Raw genomic sequence first — 12,322 nt, 5'->3', positions numbered from 1 at the left:
ACAAAAATGTCACGTACAATCATAGCTCTCCGTGTGTAAAGTACAATCAAAGAAAAAGAACAACAGTATATACCCCAACAGGGATGTAGAAATGTAATACGCATATATAAGCATCATACTCTGCTACATTTGTTCACAGATCAAAGGAATTTGCAGTCAGCTGTATCCCTGACAGACCCGGTATACACAAACCCCTTAATAAGAGGGCCAGTTTTCCCATTTTTGTTTGTAAATTATCATAGTTTCCATTATGGTATGGTAAATTATTTTTATAAGCATTATAGCCTCCATTGTTTGTAAAAAAAAAAAAACAGAGACCAGGGAACAGTGGGACAGTACCAAATTAGGGCTATCACCCACCGAACAGCACCAAAAAGGATATGAACCAATTGCTGGCATGGGGATGGTATATCTGGCATTGTTGCAAAAAATAGGCACTTTGGCAAGGTCAAAGTAAGTTATACTTCTGCTGCTTAAGTAGCTGCATGTTACCAGAGTGGTTTTACAGCTCCAAAAGATGTGGAGGAACGTACCTCTGTTTGGACAACCCCTGAAGCAGGTCTCTGGTACTGCTGAAAAAAAACACATGCACAGGGGGTGAGCTGCCACCTTGTATGAAGCTTAAAGTGATTCTAAAGGCTCAAGGGTTTTTACCTTTATGCATTCTATGCATGAGTGTAAAGAAACCTTCTCTGTGCAACAGCCCTCCCTAATACTTACCTGAGCCCCATCTCGATCCAGGGATGTGCATGAGTGCCCTAGCTCTCTGGGGACTCTCCTTCCTCATTGGCTGAGACAGCACTTGTAGCCATTAGCAGAGCCGTGGCTCTGGAACAAGCCTGCTTGGGTGCCCCCATTGAAAGCTGCTGGCTCTGGGTACACTCAGGCAGGAGGGAGGCACCAAGAGTACAGGAGAGGGACCCAAGAAGAGGAGGATTGAGGCTGCTCTGTGCAAAACCACTGCACAGAGCAGGTGAGTATGACATGTTTGTTATTTAAAAATAAAAAATAAAGCCTTTGATATCACTTTAATAACTGTCTCCTTGACAGCAATAGAATGTGTGCTTTTGTGCATTTTAGAGAGCATTTCCAGTCATTGGCCAGACTGCTGGTTGGAAGCTAAAAAGTGGGGACCTTGAGTGGAGAGTGTGAACAAGTTTTGCTTTTGACTGCTGGTGATTGCTGTGTTACATTTTTAGGTTCTTTTTGGGGCTTTTCCTTGCAGCTTTTTAACACCTTTTTCTGTCACTTTTTTTTCTTTCCTTCCTTCAGCCTACTAATTAAGGGGAGTGGTTAATTGGTCACAGGTGCTTGAGGCCTATATAACCTTGTGTATAACTTTTGTGAGCCTGCTCATCTTTGAACTTGCTGGAACTTAGACCAAGTGGAACCGGACTAGGTGGTGAGTTAAAAAACAGAGTTAATTGGAATTGTACTAAGTGGTGAGTTAAAAACCAGAGTTAGTGGAACCAGACTAAGTGGTGAGTTAAAAAACAGAGTAATGCCCCGTACACACGATCGGACTAGAAAGAAGTTTTGACTCAAAATTGTTTGCCCGTCTGTGTGCTAGTCCGCCGGACTTTTGAAATGAACGGACTTGCCCACACACGGAGAAAAGTCAGTTCATTTTGAATAGGGCTCCAGGTAGATGGGATTAGCGAAGGAAGCCAATGTCGCCGCCTCCATCGGTGAGATTGACACATCACTAGCCCCGTCACCTGGTATGGACTTAAAGGGGAAGCCCTACGCCGAAAAAACGGCGTTGAGATCCCCCCAAGGTCCACATCAGACCATAATCCGAGCATGCAGCCCGGCTGGTCAGGAAAGGGGGTGGGGATGAGCGAGCGCCCCCCTCCTGAGCCGTACCAGGCCGTGTGCCCTCAACATGGGGGGGTGAATGAATGAATGAAATATTTGTATAGCGCACAATGCAAACTGAATCGCCTCGAAGTGCTGCAACCCCAAAGCACCTTGTCCCCATGTTGATGAGGACAAGGGCCTCTTCCCGACAACCCTGGCCATTGGTTGTCAGGGTCTGCGGGCGGGGGCTTATGGGAATCCGGGAGCCCCCTTTAATAAGGGGGCCCCCAGATACCGGCCCCCCACCCTATGTGAATGAGTATGGTGTACAACGTACCCCTACCCATTCACCTAGTGAAAAAAAGTGTAAATAAAAAAACACAACACAAGTTTTTTAATTAATTTATTGGACAGCTCCGGTGGTCTTCCCTTCTTCCGTCTTGGGGGGTCTTCTCGCCGGACTCCTCTGCTATCTTCTACTCTTTTACTAGCTCTTTTACTAGCCGAGGAGCTCGGTTTTCTTCTTTGCCGCCGCCACCATCCGGGGGTCTTCTTCCGACTTCAGGGTCTTGTCCCGCTCTTCTGGGGTCTTGTCCCGCTCTTTGGGGGTCTTGTCCCCCTGTTCGGTTCTTCTACCAGGCCTCCGCTATCTTCTGCTAGCTCTTTTACTAGTGTTGGCCCGGTCTTCTGTCGCTGTCGCCTTCTTCTCTTCTCTGCGATGCCCGGCGGGTGTGGAGATGTGACTCAGTGTACATCTTGCTGTATGTATGCGTTCCTTGATCACCCGATCAAGGGCAAATACTGTTACATATACATAGTTACCTAGTAGGGGAGGTTGAAAAAAGACCATCAAGTTCAACCTATGTGTGTGATTATATGTCAGTATTACATTGTATATCGCTGTATGTTGCAGTGGTTCAGGTGCTTATCTAATAGTTTCTTGAAACGATCAATGTCTCCTGCTGAGACCACCGCCTGGGGAAGGGAATTCCACATCCTTGCCACTCTTATCCCACGTACACACGGTCGGAGATTTCGGCAACCAAATCCGTCGGATTTTGCCCGTCGGATTGAGTCCGATGGATTGTGCCCGAAACTGTTGCATACACACGGTCGGGCCAAGTTGTCTGATTTTGCGGTTGCCAAGAACGCGGTGACGTAAGCCGTGTACGGCGGGACTAGAAAAAGGAAGTTCAGCACCACGTCCGGCACCCTTTGTGCTCCTTCTGCTGATCTCGTGTTTTAGTAGAAGTTTGGTGAAAGACGATTCGCGCTTTTCAGATTAGTGATTCAGATCGCTACTGCTCTTAAGTTTCTGCTTGTCTTTGCGTATCTGATAATCAGTGCGTGCAGTCATTAAGTATTTGCTTCTCATTGTGGACTCTATCTTGGTATAGTACGCTTTGAAAGGCATTTTTTAGTGTCTGCTTGCTTCTGCTATTTAGGTCGTCCTTTCAGGCCTTGCTGTTTAGCGTTGCTTTCTGGTGTCCGTTCTGACCGTTTTCCAAACATGTTTCGTCTACATGTTTCGTCTACGTCCTCATCGTACAGCTTGTGCTGTGCAGGGGTTCTTACTTTGACTTTGACACAAGCCAAAGGGCTTGTGTCAAAGTCAAAGTAAGAACCCCTGCACAGCACAAACTGTACGATGAGGACGTAGACGAACCTTCAGGACCTCAAGTTCTCTACAGGCATCTCCCCCCAGGCTCTGGGGATCATTATTCCAGAGACCTGTTCTGCCATCATTCAGCTCCTGCTGAAGGACTATATTATGCTAATTTTTAACCGTAAACATCACATTCTATGTATTTAATGATTGCTAATGTCTTGGATTTCTTTCCTCATTCCCTAATTACCATTATTGCAATATGCTCCAATTCATATACTCTGCCCCTTTGTCCTCATGTGGATTTGCCTCACTAACTTCCCCACCATGCTCTTCTTGGCCCCTAAAACTAGAGTCTAGTCACTTGACAATGTCTTTTGGCAGCTCCATAGTATTGCTTTTCCCTAAACACCCCCTAAAATCTCTACAAATGTGATGTGTGTGCTTCAATTCATGCAAAGTGACCTTTTTATTGTTTTTTGGAGTTGTGCCAAACTCATTAGTAACCCCCCTCTCCCCAACTGTTACCTCAGCTGATAGCAATCTTCTATCTCATGACTTGACCCAACCCAATACACACTCTAAATACTTTTTTCATGATCACATTTATGGACAAATTCACCAAAGCATGTAGTGTAAGGGCCTGCCTCAATACTTTCAAATGCTAGTTTTATTTTTTCAACATATTCATTTCATTGCTATGTAATAGCATAATGTCAAAATGTCCTTCCATTTTGTTATTATGACACTTCTTACCTGTCCGGTGGGCTGCCAATAGTGTAACTAAGGAGGGGCTTCACAAAGTATCACACACTATTTAGGCATTCAGCTCTCAATCAAGTGGAGAGGGTTACCTCTCCTAAACATCCCCCCTCATTTTTTAACAAGGGCCCATCAGATGGGGGGGGTGGGGGGGGGCTAGGACTCTCATAAGGGGACCTTATACTTTAGGCTTTAAATACTCATTTTAAAAAATGTTATACTAATTGTCTTCAAAAATGTGGGTGTCTAATCTGCATGCAATGTTGATTTGTCAAATTACTAGTTTGTTTTCTTGTGTCACTACGCAGTGTCCTTCAACGCAACAGGAATGGCAGACTGTGGCCTCCCACTTTGCCATTTTTTGTCAAGTTGTGCCTTTTTCAGCAACAGTGCAAACCCAAGTTCAGAGTGAGATGAGGGGACAGTCTCTTCTTCAGATAATCTTATTATGTTGTTGGTCTGCTACACACACACCTTTTTGTTAACTAATGTGTAGTGCATTACTGATCTAAATCATGCTCATTTTCAGCACCCTGGCAGGAAAATGGCATGATTGTCCAAATTTACACCTCACTGTGGGTGTTTTTTACTAAAGGCACATCCACTATGCACTACAAGTGCACTGCAAAAGTACACCTGAAACAGCACTTGGAGTGCAAAGTGGAGTTGCCTTTAGTAAATCACACTCCTTCTCAGCACAAACTCAAATTTGACTACAAATACATTGTAAGCCCAATGAAAAAGGAAGCCACACATTGTTGAGAATGAAACTTTTTAATACAAGCACATTCATATGTGCGTTTAGTAAAGGTTTTTACAACACAACCAAGATATTTTGGGTATCCAAAACCCAGTTTAATAATATTTATTTTTGAGTTGTTTTTTTGTGTAAACAGGCATGTATCAAACCGTAAAATACAGAACACAGGAACTTACAAAGTTCAACTTGGAAAAGTGAAGACAATATCAGACCTGAGTATATACAAACTGGGCTGATATTGCCTTCATCACATGGGGTGTCACCCCTGAAAAATCAAAATTTGGAAGATGCACACAGTGTGTCAACATGTGCTATCTCCCATCATGGGGGATCAATGTACATGCTTTGGGGCTGCAACCCCTTCATCTCAGACACTTTCCACAAAACATGTACATTGATCCCCCATGATGGGAGATAGCACATGTTGACACACTGTGTGTATCTTCCAAATTTGGAATTATGCTAAATCCACCTTTTTTTTTTCTAAAACAAACATAAAACCCTATCTAGTTTTTTCGTTTTCACACTCTCCCCAAAACATCAATGATGTTCTTCATTTTATTTTTAACATCATTGATGTTTTGTTGTACAATTTCCAAATCCCTATTGCACACCATTATCTCCCCGATCAAGATCTGGGCACTTTCACTGGTAAAACGGGAATCGGGAATCTTCCTCCACATGACCTAGAAAAAAAAAAAACACACCATGTAATCCAAATATGGTGATATACATTGATGAGCTTACCGGAAGCTGTGTTCTCCGACACTCACCTGTTGTGGTGACAATTTGGCCAACCTCCACAATCTCTCCTTCTTCCTCCTCCTCCTGCTCCTCTGTTTCTGCTTTTGGAAGTTGCCCTTCTTTGGGAGGGGTGTGGTTCCTGGTGTCCTCATGGTCCCTGGTGTCCTCATACTTGTCGAGTCTTCTCTCCCCTATGAGAATGTAAACAAAGATTAATTAGCACACAGAGGGCATAAATAGGAATATGAAACATTGCTTGGAAGTGTTGTCCAATTGTTTTTTTGGGCCGAGTTACAAGGTCAGAACATTATTGGGGCCACTTTGTTAAGCTGGAATACTTCCCTGCAGAACGATGTTTCATACAAACGAACAAAACCATGACCTTGAAAGTGGCCATTTTAAAATGCACAACATGAAATCCAAGCACATGGAGCATGTATGCAAGCAAGAATAATGATATGAACACACGACAACTACTTACTTTTTTTAAGAACACGCTTGATCCTTACGTACTGCTCGTGCTACCTCAAGTCTGGTCTGACCAGCGTTTTCTCAGTTGATCCTTGTATCAGCGTGCCCCAAAATTCTTCAGAAGACTCTTCACAACTTTATTCATGATCTTGGCCTTTCTGATATTTGGGTTTGGGTAAGGTCCATACTTCCCATCATAGTCGGTCCTGTTCAATATGTTGACTATCTCCAACATCTCTCCAAAAGACATATTTGAGGCCTTAAATCTTGTCTTCCTGGATCGGGACGTTTCTGGCTCCGGGCTTTCTTCACCCTCCTCCTCATTAGTGGAACTATTATTGCGCACCTGCGTTCTTTCCGCCATGTGCTCTCCCCACTGCGCGGGAAGCGAAGGGGCGGGGAATAGTCTGGAAAGAACGTCAGGGGCGGGCGGAGTTTCATGCATGCACACTGTATATAAAACGCCACACATGTGTATCGTCCGTGCGATCTGGGAGGAGAGTGTGAGGCACGGACGCGGCGAACGTCGAAATGAAGGTAACATTTTTAAATTTGTGCTTTACTAGACTAGACTGCTTGTATCTAGACCGCTGTTGGGACAAGATTAGGAGGGATTTTAATTGCATTATTAGTATTTGAGGGTTTGTCTTGTGTTGTGTCTTGCAGAGAAAATGGACCCATTCACCAATCCCAACTTTATGGGGCTCTTCCTCGAGCTATACATGGAGATGCCCTGCCTGTGGCAGTTCCACAACAAATTTTATTATGACAGATCCAAGAGGAACGCAGCACTGGAGAAACTGCTTGCTTTGGTGCAGATCAGGGTCCCCACGGCAGACATGACATATCTGAATCGCAAAATTGTGACCATGAAGCTTACATATTTCAGGGAGAGGAAGAAGCACCTGGAGTCCTTGAGAGCAGGAGATCCAGATGCTGTTTACTACCCCAGGATGGTGCACTTTGACAGGCTGCATTTTCTGTTAGACCAGGGGGTACCCAGGCCACCACTCTTCATGCTTCCTCCAAGGCATCCTTCACCCCCAGCTGAGGCTTCTGATGACCAACCTGGGCCATCCATGCAGCACCATGTGGTGGGGCCCAGCTTGAGACAGGTATTGCATTGTTGAACATATTTCTTGTGTTACATTTAATGATGTTAACCAGATTAGATGTTCTTATTGATCAGTAAGTTGAGATTTCTCCAAGTGGTTTACATCTCAATAGACAGTAGTAACCAAAAATGATTGGTATGGGAAAGAAAAATGCTGGTGTCAGAATGATAGTCTGTTCTATTTGGTAACAGTCAAATAGCAAAAGCCAGGAGCACAAAATGTTGTGATTGATGATCAAAAAACTAAAACTATGTCCCCTTTTCATACACAGGAAGACCTCAGTCGGGGGGAGGCTGTGGCAAGTGGTAGCCAGGAGGTCCAACAACGCCCTCCTCCTCCTGCCCCAGCTAGAGGAGCCCAGCCACAGCCTGGAAGGATGCCTGGTGGGAAGTCCCAAAGGAAGACCAGAGAGTGATGGCCTGGGATGAGTCTGGTGTGCCAGAAGATGCAGCCTCTTCAAGATCACCATCCTGGGCATCTGAATTTCCTGCTCTCGAGGACTTCAGGAGCGGACTTCTCTCCCTGAGAGATCTACTCCTCAGGCCACCAATTTTTTTATATCTCATTTAGTCATGTCTGCCCTGGGGGCCAAAGGCTGCACCAAAGTTAATACGTTTCTCCAGTGCTGCGTTCCTAGTTTTCTTTTCAAGCAAAAAAAATAAATTTTATTTTTGTTTCATGAAATACGTGTAATGTGTTTTCCTTCAAAAAGTAGAGTTTATTTGTGAGCAGGCAGGTACATTTCCAAAATACAAAGTAAAATAAATAACAACAAGGGGTACCAACACTAAACAACCTCCTGTAGATTAAAAAATAAAATCTAAAAAATACAATAATGTTGTTGTTATAAGTTTACACCCAAAAATAAAAAGTTCAAAAAAGGAGAAATGACCAGTGTCTTTAAAGGAAAAAAACATCCAAAAAAAAAAACAAACATTGTGTAGATGTGACTTAAACTAAAATTGTATTGCTGAAATGGTTAAAAAAGAGTAATGAAATCCGTTCGGGAGAAGTGTGTGTGACTATGAGCATCAAAAGAAGTTTGTTCTTGCAGCATTGTTAAAGATCAAGAGAATGCGCTTGATGACTGATTTTTTAACATTGCAGCGTGACGAATGTGCTATATCGCTTATGAGCAGTAGTTTTACCTGAACGAGCACTTCCGTGTCGGAATTTGAATGTGAGCATGCGTGGCACTTGGTCCGATGAAAATGCTGTACACATGATCGGATTAGGTCCGTCCGGCCCAGTTGGTCGGGAAATCTTTCCAACATGTTGGAAATTTGGATCGGACGGAGATTCGGACGGAATCAGATGCATACCACACACAGTCGGATTATCTGATGACGCGGTCCGATAAGACTCATTCCGACAGATTCTCCGACCGTGTGTACAAGGGCTTACAGTAAAGAACCCTCTATGTAGTTTTTAAGTTTACGAGTCTTGTTAAACTCCCTTCTGTGAAAAGGTTTTATTCCTATTGTGGGGTCACCAGTATGGTGTGCAAAATGTAAGCATATTGTTTCCCTGGAAGCTCAGGTTCTGAATCTAGGGAAGCAACTGTCAGCACTGAGAAGATCCTCCATTCTAAAGGAGAGCCAGGAACGTACCTGGCAGGTGCTAGAAGGGGCCAGCACAGAGGCACGTGGAGACAAAAAGGTGCAGGCACTAGAAAAGAGTAGATGGGTGACAGTCAAGAAAGGTAGAGGGGGAAATGCCAGGAAGGCCGATCCAGGGCTGGAGCATCTCAATAAGTATGCTCCATTGAGTAACATTGATGAAACCAGTCAGGGACCAGCACTGCTGTAGCTGAGGGACTCTCCTAGCTTCCGGGGGAAGAACTCCTTCAGTGAGAGTGGAGGGAAGCGAAGGGAAAGGATAGACAGTTACTGGTGGTAGGGGACTCAATTCTTAGAAGGACAGAGAGGGCAATCTGTAACAAAGACCTGAAGTGCGGAACTATATGTTGTCTACCGGGCGCTCAGGTTCGGCACATTACTGATCTTGTGGACAGATTACTAGGAGGGGCTCGGGACACGTTGGTATTAATGACAAAATCAGAGGCAGATGGAGTGTTATAAAGAATAATTTTAGGGACTTGGGAGATAAATTTAGGAAAAGGACCTCCAAGGTACTATTCTCAGGAATACTACTGGTATCTTGAGCCACACCAGAAAGGCAGAAGGAGATTAGGGAAGTAAAAAGGTGGCTGAGGAGCTGGTGTAGTAAGGAGGGGTTTGGGTTCCTGGAGGACTAGGCCAACTCCTCAGTCGATCACCAGTACTATAGAAGAGACGGACTGCACCTAAATGAGGAAGGTGGCAAAAAATTTAGAGGGTTTTTTAAACTAGGCAACGAAGGGAGGGCCCAGAGGTAGAGGTAGTAAGCACGGAACATATTCCAGAGGGTAGTATTGGGTGCATTAGTGGTAGGTTGACTAAAGCACATAAATCTAAGGTAAGTATACTTACTTCTAGTTGTAATCTTGGAACACCCAATAAGAGGATAGTATGCAATCGGTCTTAACTACGTGGCATGTTCACCAATGCCAGGAGCCTGGAGGACAAGATGGGTGAATTAGAGATACTGTTGTACGAGAAGGATTTGGATTTTGTGTGAATTTCAGACACCTGGCTAAACAGCTCTCATGATTGGCTGGAAACCATTCAAGGGTATACCCATCACAGGGATAGAGAGGGTAAAAAGGGGGAGGGGTATGCCTATATATCAAGAATAATGTACAAGTGAATGTGAGAGATGACATCACTAAGGGAGCTAGGGAGGAGGTGGAATCCTTATGGATAGAGCTCCAAAGGGATGAAGCTAAGGGGAAAATAATACTAGGAGTATGCTATAGTCCCACTAACCTGAGGGAGGAGGGGGGGGGGGGGGGTCAAATCTTCTATCACACTTTGGATTAGCAACAAGGATGAGAAGTGTTATCATAATGGGGGAATTTAATTATCCAGACATAGACTGTGTGGAGGGAATTTTTCCGACGGATTTTGTCAGAGACTGGTGTTACATACACACGGTCGGACAAAGTTGTCAGAAAATCCGATCGTTTGGAATATGATGACTTTCGTTACCACGGGACTACGTTCAGGCTAGTAGCCAATAGCTTTGGTCTCGTATTTTGATCTGAGCATGCGTGGCACTTTGTCCGATCGGAATTCTTTACAAACGATCGGACAAAATCCAATCGGATTATGTTGTCGGAAAATGTTATATCCAGCTCTCAAACTTTGTTGGTCAGGCATTCCAACGGAAAAAGTCTGATGGAGCCCACATGCGGTCGTATTATCCGACAACGCGGTACGATTGGACATTTTCCGTTGGAATGTCCGACCGTGTGTACATGGGCTTAGGCTTGCCAGTTCCTAAATGTCTTGCAGGACAATTTCATGGGTCAGATGGTAGATGCACCAACTAGAAACAAAGAGTTACTATATCTACTGATTACCAACAATACAGACCTGATCACGGATGTGGAAATACGGAGCGATTTACGAAACACGATCATAGGTCAATAAACTTCAGTGTAAATCACACAAATAGGAAACATAAGGGAAATACAAAGACATTGAATTTCAAAAGAGTCACTTCTTTTGAGAACAGACAAATCTTTCTTCTGTTCTGTTGAAAAAACTAACCGAGGGTAAAGAGGACACAGACAATAACAGAATTTTGAAAAGGGGAAAACATTTCCACTCTATGCAATACTGGGAAGCAAGTGATTTTACTTTTTTATATGCAGTGCTGAAATAAGTCAGGAGGGTGTCTTTTAAATCATCAATGTGATACAAAATGTGATTAAATAAAATACGTCTGTTAAATCCTATTTTTTGATAAACATTTTTAAGGCCTATCTAGGCAAGATATTCTTAAATACAACTCCCTGCAGAAATTCCCCAGACCATATCACACAAAAATATACTTATACAGAAGAAACAATCACAACATGTATGGACATTTTATTTGCAGAAAAGACAATACAGTACTTTGTCATGTCATAGTGCACTCTTGTGGTATAATCTGTAACAGCAGTATTTTCAATGTAATAAATGCACTCTAACGTAAGAATCAAAGGTTCAAATGCCTTATTAATATGGAAACCACTTTCATTGTTATAATTGTTGAGCTTTTCTTTTAAAAAAAGCCAATATCTTGGCTGCTATGCTTATCCAGTGGCTTCCGTTTTTCAAAGTCACTGACCTGGAACAATTATGCAAACCAGAATTTCTGATTTCTTCTACCTTCACTTTTTTGCATGGTTATTTTGGGTAGGAGGCTCCATAAAGCATGAGGCTGGATTCATAATTGTACATTTTTATATATTGCCTTAAAAAATGCATGATTTTGAGCTATGCATTAAGGTACCATACCCCATTAAAATGAATGGGCATCCAACACACCAGAGCCAGTGTCCCAATTGCCAGTCAGCTTCAATATCAACATCATCAGGTACCAGTAGACCCTCTGCCAAAATGTCCCTAAACATTTAGACTAGTGAGGAGGAATTTCAAATTCTCTGTTCGAGTGACAGGAGCAGCGTAAAAACCTCACAATCAGTTTCAGAATTGGTGTATACACCAGTAGAAGGTAACACTTCATTAATGGCCTCTAATTTAGAGGATGGAAAGGATTTGAAGGTCCCTACTAAAAGAGTCAGGTGTACTACTTTATGTGAATCATTATTGATCATCCAAGTAAAATGCACCAGTGGTGCATTACATTTTGATGATGTGGCAACAGCAACAACAAAGAAATAGATCAATTCAGGCCAGAGACCCCATACTAGTATATCAGAGGAACTTTAAAATCCTTAGTGGTTGTCTTCTAGGACCTCATGCATACTAGGTGTTTAGCCCCTGTGCTTCAGCTTCTGACATTTTTGTTTGGCTGAAAGGCACTAGGACATCATCCATTCCCTTTGCCATCAGCCTGAAAAAGTCTATGATAGTCTGAAATATGCAGCAGCTGGATAGGGCTGGATCCTGTACAGAGTGATACTAACATGTAGGGCCATATGTGCCAGGGATAAATGCCAAGAAAAAAAAATAT

This window comes from Lithobates pipiens, unplaced genomic scaffold (genome assembly GCF_037356315.1).
Source record: "Lithobates pipiens isolate NorthernLeopardFrog02 unplaced genomic scaffold, aLitPip1_a1.2 Scaffold_8, whole genome shotgun sequence".
NCBI classification, from domain to species: domain Eukaryota; kingdom Metazoa; phylum Chordata; class Amphibia; order Anura; family Ranidae; genus Lithobates; species Lithobates pipiens.
Note: the sequence above shows the minus strand (reverse complement) of the source record.